Here is an 8,859-nt window from a genome sequence, read left to right as displayed (position 1 = left end):
TTCCTGATTTAGTGAGTTAAAATTACAAACATGAGATGAGAATTTGGTGTTTTTGAGTTTTTTATAGCTTAAGAAAACTCAAATGCAGTAGCAAATGTATGTGCAAAGAGCTGCTTTCAGACAGGCAGCATTTTCTGTCCAAGGTTTTTTCATCAATAATAAACATTAGTGCATACCTGAGATACAAAGCTAGAAAGCAGACCTAAAAATGCATATGAAAGCAACAATTCTTATCCATAGTGTCCTCCACAGTCATCTTTCATCAGCTTCACATCATCAAAAGGTATTTGGTGTAAATGTTTTGTAGGCAACAGTATTTGGCTTGAAGGAGGTCTTCGGGTTGAGTTATGTATACCTCAAGGCTTTCTGGATGTACATGTATATAGCATAGAGAAGGTGCTAATCTGATTCACACAGTGTGTTATATGGCAGAAAAAAAGTGAGCAAGCAAAACTTGCAGTGCTCCAGCACCATCAAACAGCCCAACACAAATTAATAGACTACAAGTCCTCTAATGTTCAGGTCTCTTACAGTGGACAGAAGGTGAAGAGGGATGTGCCAAGAGATATGCTCAACACCATCTTTCTGCAGCAATCACTCGTACTATTCTCTGCCTTCTATTCAGTCATGAGAGAGACTAACAGGAGGTATGAAGTGTTTTTTGTTTGTTTGTTTGTTTGTTGTTTGAAATGCTTTATATTTCCCTTGGAAAGATTATTGGAAATGATATTGGAAATAAAGATTATTTCCAAATATTTTTTTTTCTAGTTTTTCAAGAAAAAACTTCATCAAAGATATGTTTCTAACACTTACATTAACATTTGATAGGATGTCTCAGAATACTATTCAGAATACTATTTACACATTAATAAGAAAGGGGGCAGAGGGATGACAATAAATAATTCATATTTATATATACAATATACATTGTTAATGAAGTAAGAAAAACAAAGGGAGAGTGACAATTTTAACCTAGCTTATGCACGAATTACTTCTGCAACAGAAACACTTCAGAACAGTGTATGAAATCAATGTGAATTAGACACTTGAACTGCATATTAAAAACTTGAGAGGTCTTAGATATTCTTGATGATCCCACCTACCTGTTACAACTGCTTCAAAGTAAAGAATCCAATCCTTGAATTCTAAGCTTATATCCAAGGAAGCTATCTGCTGAAAAGCAGAAAAGATTCTTAATCTGTGACTTTAACATACTCTACCTGGTAATTCCTCAAAATCCTGGTCACTTCTGAGTCTTAATGCTGGTTCTCAAAAAATTGAATAGATTTTCTCCCTGCTCTGAAGGGTCTAGGCAGATGAGTAGAAAATAAAGTGAGGTCAATATAAGTTAAGTTAATTTTGTACAATGGATATGTGTTGCTCTGTTTATACAGCTATTTTACATGCTTTCTAATGGCATCAGTCAATAGCATCACACTGTATGTCCATTTCCAGCCTGGATGCTCTATGGCCAATACCATTTACTCTTGCTAGAAGAGTTGGTAATGGGCAATAGTTGGTTGTGTCCTGTTTGTTAGTGCAGATGTTGAGCAGTATCAGTACCAAGATCAACACTTTAGAACACAACATCGTTAGCAACTGGTTGCCCTTTGCATTTTGAGCTCTTTAATGCTGGCAGTCCACCTACTGTTCCACCCACACAAGCCATACCTTTCCAGGTAGCTGAAAAGATGCTTTGGGAAATGGCAACGAAAGACTTACTAAAGTCAAGGTAAATGACATCCACTTTCATCCCCGTGTTCACTGAACCAGTCATCTCATCACCTTCATCTTCTTCATGTGTCCAGAAATGACGTTCAGGAAGATTTGCTTCATGATCTTCCCAGGACACTGGCTGGCCTGTGTCTTCCTAGACCCTTCTTCATTAAATTGGCGATGTTTGCCAAAACAGTCTCATGCCATGCCTGCTTGACTTAATGGCGCATCGGAAATGTCTGTTGCCTCTGTTTTGAGTTTGCCCCAAGAGATCAACCATTCTCCTCTTCTCTTTCTTGTTGGAAGACATAGGAGGTAGTATTTTGACATTAAATGAGGTCAATATGAAGAATCCTGTAGTCCTATTAAAATCAATGAGACTGCTCACATGCTTAAAATTGGGCAGAGTATAAATATGTGTTCAGCTGAGACCTTAGTAATGGAGCATTCTTCTTCCATTTCTAAGTAGCAGCAAAACAGATATTAACTAAAATTCATATATCTAATTTTGTTTCTCATTTTCAGGAGTCAGCTAGCAAAACAGAAAACCAAACCAGAACTTTTGCCAAATTTTGAGGAAAATTGATCTTTGCTTGCAGTCTTTGTTCCTTATGTCTGTTACTGGTCAAGAGATGGATTGGTAATACTTCATTTCTGAAAGATATAGAAGTGAGAAAATTAATTTAAAGCTGTTTCAGACAATCCACTAGGTTTTTCCTAACTGGATTATTTGTATCAGTGGGCATCAGGCCTTCTGCAAATCATACAGACAATATTTCACCCCAAGAAATTTCAGTGGGAATAGTGCAAATTTTTATCCCATCTAATTGCAGATTTAAAAAATTCTTCTTCTAATTGCTGATGGTACTTCCTGAAGTTGCAAAATGCTTCAAGAGCACATATTTATAGCTGCATGAAGCTCCTGAATAAAAAGATCAGCAATACTCCTCAGCAAATAAGAGTAACTTATTTCATTTTATAACATCTCATTCTTTCAAGACTTCAGAGAATAAAAAGAAAATGCAAATGAAGGAGCCCCTAACTGGTAAGGGAAACATATATACATAAAGGATGAACATGGTATATTTTATATGCAGTCAGTTTAAAGTATATGCAGCAGCTGTTGGTCTTCTTCCCAAGTGCTGTCTAATGAGTGTGGAACTAAAATGCAACCAGTATTTTTAAGTTTTGTTGTTGTTGTTGTTTGGAGGGGGGAGGGGTTGGTTCACTGCCTTACTTTTTCATTCATCTTCCCATATTGATCACAGATTTCACACTTGGATACCTTTTATCTTCAAAGAAAACATTCCCTGCACCTTATGTAAGGCATCACTGTTTTGGAGCTTTGCCATCTGTGGAATTGTTTCCATCTTCCCTGGATTTGGTCAAACATGTTTTGTGATGAGTATATGGTTTAAGTACTTATCCCATTCATTTCAGCTTAGCAACTCTGTCTCCTCTTTTTTTCTCCTCTTTGCCAGAAGTTTCCATTGCAGTCCTGCGTTGGGATAGTGACTGTGTACTAGACATGAGGTCTTTCACAACTGTATTGCGCTTATGGAGTCTGAAGGGCCAGCCCTGTCCCCCTGGAGCTTGGCATGGAATGATCCTTACAGTCTTTGCATGGGGACTGAGCGGGGAGCAACCTGGCTGGGATGCTGCCATGCCAAAGACTCAGCTGCAGTAATGAGCCAGAGGGCAGCCTGAATAGGGTGCCTGGGGATAATGGCTGTTTTCTTCCAGACATTTTGTGAAGTAGATCCTTATTATTGTGTCAAGCTGTGAATAAATGACATTTTCCCATCTGAGGTAAACATCTCACTGTTCAGTGCTGAGGACCAGCCCCTTAACTGTACACAGGAGCAAAGCAGACAGGCTCATTTGGAAGCCTGTATGAACGGCAGACTACATGAAATTCCCAAATACATTCCAGTGGTACAAACTCTGTAACCTCCCTACATATGTTTGCAGAAAACTGTGTGGTTATGATCCATGCAGGAGGCTCCTCCAGCAGCAGGTGGAGCTGTATGTTACGCTTTATCTCCACGGCTCAAAGCAGGTCTCTGTCGACATCAACAAGTTACAGCAGGCAAATGCCAAAGTGATTTGGAGCTTGTTTTTGGACCCAGAAGATATTCATGTAAATACAAATTATACCTTTGCAAAACAGAAAGGTGTCTGTGGGGCCCTTGTGAAGAAATTGTCTCTATAAGAATGCTTAAAAGAAATAATGTTAGAAATATGGTCGAAAGAAGAATCAGAAAGGAATAAAGAAATAGGTGAGCTGTAGCTAAAATGGGAGAAATATGCACAAATATTATATATATATATATAGAAATAGGCTGGTAAACCAGGAGCTACAGAGATCTTTTCCTATAACACTCGTGAGAGAGATTGAGGCATATATACTTTTATGGCAGTGGGGAAAGCTTGTCCTATTTCCGTGTCCACATTTTTGTTTGCATTCCTCTTCTTCAGAGGATTTTTGCATTTTCCTTCCTATAGTGTCTCTTTGAGTGCAGACAGTTCTGTGTGATTCAAATCCATCAGCGAATCAACTAGTTTTTGTTACTCCACAAGTAGCTGCTGTCAAGCACATGTAAGCCATCCCAACCATCTGTCTGCTCTTCAGAAATAACTTCCAGAGGTACTTCCCAGTCCTCCTTTTGTTTCTGGTTTGTCATCTGGAAACTTCATTATTATTAGCTAAAATCTGTTTCAATGCAGAAGTTGTTCTTTTTATTAACTTCAGTTCTCATTCTCCCTCCAACTGATTTTTTGTCCTTATCTTCTCTCCCATAACACTAAAACACATTTTTTACACTGAAGAACTCATTATAACACAACCCCGCTACAGATCCTATCCTGTGACAATATGATTTTCTTCATGGCTGTCTGTAACAGGCAATAGACCACTTAAAAAAGAAAGTTTTAATGTTAGTCAGGCAGAGCCTTGAGATGGGTGAATCGATGCAGCTATACAGAAGTTAGTGGAGATTCACTGCCCATGTAATTCTGAATGAAGTCTGTTCCCTCTAGCAATGGGTGTTACAGGCTGATCTATTTTATTGCCTTCACTGTTATCAAGTTGTCTCCTTGATAAATTAATAATGTGGTTTTTAAAGAGCTAATTGATATTACAGTACAAAAGCCACAATTTAATTAGGAATACTGTAATTGCTTCAAGAAAGATTCTAATTCATGCATTTAAAACATGAACTTAGGAACTATTGCACTTAAAGGGTACATATTTCAAGTTTATACATCTAATCAATTTAAACATTTTTTAATACTTTTTTTTTTCCTACTGAGTCTACACCTTTTTGTTTGTTTGTCTCTTTTTTCTTTTTCTCTTCCCTTTTCCTTGAAGTATTTTTGGTTTTATAATGAGGCTGCCTTGGCTAGCCAATGGGATGAAGGCTGATATTGTTGCCCTTCCATCCCTCAGAGTCTTTAAAAGATAGATTAAAAATGTAAAAAGTTATGTAAAACAAACAAACAAACAAAAAAAAACCTTAGAACTTTTTATGTAAAAAAACATAACTTTGAACTTTAGTATAGATAGAGAACTCACACTTCAACATGCATTTAAGTGCCCAAAGTGAGCTGTCAGGATAGATCTTTCACCCATGTTTTGAGAGTCCTCCAGATTAAGACCTCTGTCTCTACTTCCTAATTGGGACTTCCCTTGTTAACACACACATATTCCCTGATCTAACTTCATTCATTCACAGATAGCTCTTGAAACAGCTCATACTATTATGTAGAGGGAGTAATTTACTACAGTCACTTACTGTAGTGTGTTAAGTGTCAAGGGAGAGGGGAAACATCCTTTGTTTAATTTTGCATTGATATCCGTGGTGGCTGCAGTAAGGAAATAAAGCCCATTGTAGCCTCCCAGGCCGTACCAAACTGCAGGCCTGTTGGGCATAACAATGCTTTATAATGGAGCTTCCCAGCAGGCTCCACAGACTGATTAAAATGTTACTGCTTCTCTCTGTGTTATAACATAAATTGGGGAATTCCCCCTTGGTCAGAGTGCCAGGAGCCTTTGCAAATTGTGTTTGACAACTGGCCCGCAGGAACCGCTCAGCCAGAATAATTGGAAATGCCAACTTCTCTGCAACTTTGGAGCACTTCCTAACCAAACTTTTGGGGTTGGGTAGAATACAGAATCTGTGTGCTCTGTGTGTGCTCCAATATAGTTTATTTGCAACCAGGAAGTGCAGAGCCTTTTTTTTTTTTTTTTTTAAATTGGGACGGTCAGGAGGGGCTTTGGTTTTCACTTGTAATGAACAATGCTAACTAGACACACTGCCAGAATTTCAATGTGCTGAAACAATGCAACATATACCCAGATGTCCTCATGGCTTCAGCAGTTGTGGTGAGACCTGGGGACTGAAACTGCCTGCCTTAATATCTCCACGTGTAAAATGAACTTGCTTGAAATTGTGCTTTCAATAACACAGTAGAATTAAAGTAATTAAATATTCATTTCCTTATTGTTGGAATGCTTCATGCACTAGTGCATTTGGGAGTTTGGGGAAAAGGTCTCCTTTTTCAAAGAAAAATGTAAGACAAAAGAGAAGAATAAAAGAAGGTTGGATGTCAGCTAGTCGATGAGTAATTCCTAGCATAGCGTTGTCCAACCATTAGAAGTCTCTCCATCACTTATGTCATCCTTACTGATAGTTTCAGAAAAGAGGCAAAAGAAAGGGTTGGCATGGGAAATGTGCTGTGTTTGTGTCCTTGTAAGAAGGGAAGAAGAGGCTGTTTCTCAAAGAAGGGAAAGTAGCGTTAAAATGTTGAGTGACCGAGACTTAAAAGGACCTGCTGATACTTATATATAAGGTGCATAAGGTCTTGAAGGAGGAAGGAGGATGAAAAGTGAAACAAACAATAGTAAGGGTATCAGTTAAATCACGTGTTCTGGAAAATGCTGCACTCTGAAACCAAGATAGATTTAGGAATGACAGTGGAATAGCATTGACTTTGTGTTTGTTGATGGCAAATCCTTTACAAATTGTCACAGAACATGACTATTTTCTTCCTGATCATTCATTTTAGATACAGCCTGTAATGAAAGTCCATGATTTATCTGTTGCACTACCTAAATAAGGGACGCGATGATTATTAACAGATATTAAAAGAAAAATGACCCATACCATCAAAGTCAAATACCCACTCAGAGTTGATATGGCCAAAAGGCCGTTTCCTGGTCCTTCCAGCTATCAGTGCAGTACTGCTGTAAGAAGCGATCACTACAGAGAGGAATGGTAACTGCCTGCAAAATGTTAACAAGGTGCTGTCAATCTGCATTTGTTCAGGAGCAAAAATGTGTTACATCCAGGGGCGTGATTATCATTCAGTAGGAGGTATCATAACAAGACCCAGTAGTGTCCACCTAGCTTGGAGGGCAGCCTGGAAGATGAATGACACAGTTTGGACCCCCAGAACTGAGCAGTTGTGGTCCTGGACAGCATGGGTTAGGTAACAAAAGTTCTCTGCTTTCGATATGAAAAACAGATTAAATTAGCATCAGTAGACCCCTGCAGAGCAGTCAAGCCAACTGACTGTCATGAAGATGTATATTGAGATTATATGGTGATACTTAATCTCTGGGGTTTCCAGTTCAGCACTTCTCTCAGGCAGAAATGTTTTCTTTCTTTCTTCCTTCCTCTTTCTCTCTTCCTTTCTCCCCCTCTCTTCCTTTCTCCCTCTCTTTTCCTTCCTTCTTTCCTTCCTTCCTTCCTTCCTTCCTTTGTATGACAAGCAGTAGTCTGACAATCTCTTCTCAGCAGTCAGGCGCACTGCACTTGCACTCCCTGTACCTGCTGACACAGCCCAAACAACCAAATAACCTTTGACATTCCTGCTGTGTTCCCTCCACCCAGTGTCTTGGCATGACCTGTTTAAGTTTCTTCTTTCCACTGGAAAAATTTTGGGAGATAATTTTCTTTTCTGCTACTGCTTGAATGCCGGTAGAATTGACTGTGCCAAACCAAGAACAGCTACTGAACGGTACACTGTTTAAGGTACTACCTCAGGGGAGATGCTTAGTGCTGGGTGCTATCATTATTTGTCACCTAGCAGCTCGTTACATCGTTTGGCAGTTTTTTGGGTGTTGCTGTGATCTCAAAAGGGTTAACCGAAAGTCAGCAGCGATGCTGTAATCCTCCAGGACTACCAGCATGCTGCAGTGTTGTTGTGTCGGATCAGGGGGTTTCGAAGGAAGGAAGCTGCGTTAGCTCCTGCAGCTGCCTCGGTCATGTCTGTCATTTTGGGTCTCTGCTCCTAACAACATGGCTGACGTAGCAGGTAAAACAGATGACCGCCATGGTGTGTGCAAAGCCATATTCCTTCACACCCACTGCACTCAGGAAATGCACTGCCCCGTAGTAGGAGCCATCACCTCCTCTGAAAACAATTGCCGAGTGTTAGGAACGTGCAACCTAGTTGGGGGGGAAAGCAAAAACATGTTTGACAAACAACCCTTATCCTGACTGCAGCAATGAAAACAATGCAGGTAAACCCAACTGCCCTCTGCCCTACTTCTTGTGTGCCGTTGGCAATGAATTCTCTAGCAAAATAACCAGAGGGAGCACTTTTTCCACAACATTGCTATTTTCTAAAATCTGCATTGGGTTCGTCCTTACATTGACATTGCAACCATCTGGTATGAGCGGTTTGATATGAAGTGGGGCAAATCCACCCTGTAGGTTCTAAAGAATCACTCTTAGTGAACCATGCTAGTTTTCCCTTTTATTTTTAGAAAGACTTCATGGTTTAAATTGGGGAGAGAAAAAGTGATTTGGAAATATCAGACCTGGAGTTTAACTTCAACTGTGTTTGCAGTCATGTAATGCAGCTTCAAGTTCTTTTACTTGGACATATATTATCAAAAAATCTGATATATTTAGATAAATAAAATCCTTGCAGGTTTAACAAAATAAAATAAAAATAAAAATGATAAAAATGATTTTTGTTATCTTCTAGGCAGAGAACTGGGGCGTGGAAAGGGTGAATCCAAAGTCACAAAAAAATGTCCCTGGCTAGGCTATTGACCTAATCTCTGGATTAGTCTCCTCTGCCTGTCTCTCCCTAGGTACTGACAATCATGATAGGAAAAGCTATATTTTCTTG

The sequence above is a fragment of the Netta rufina genome (genome assembly GCF_964035555.1).
Source record: "Netta rufina genome assembly, chromosome: 2".
NCBI lineage: Eukaryota > Metazoa > Chordata > Aves > Anseriformes > Anatidae > Netta > Netta rufina.
This window is presented reverse-complemented; position numbering follows the sequence as displayed.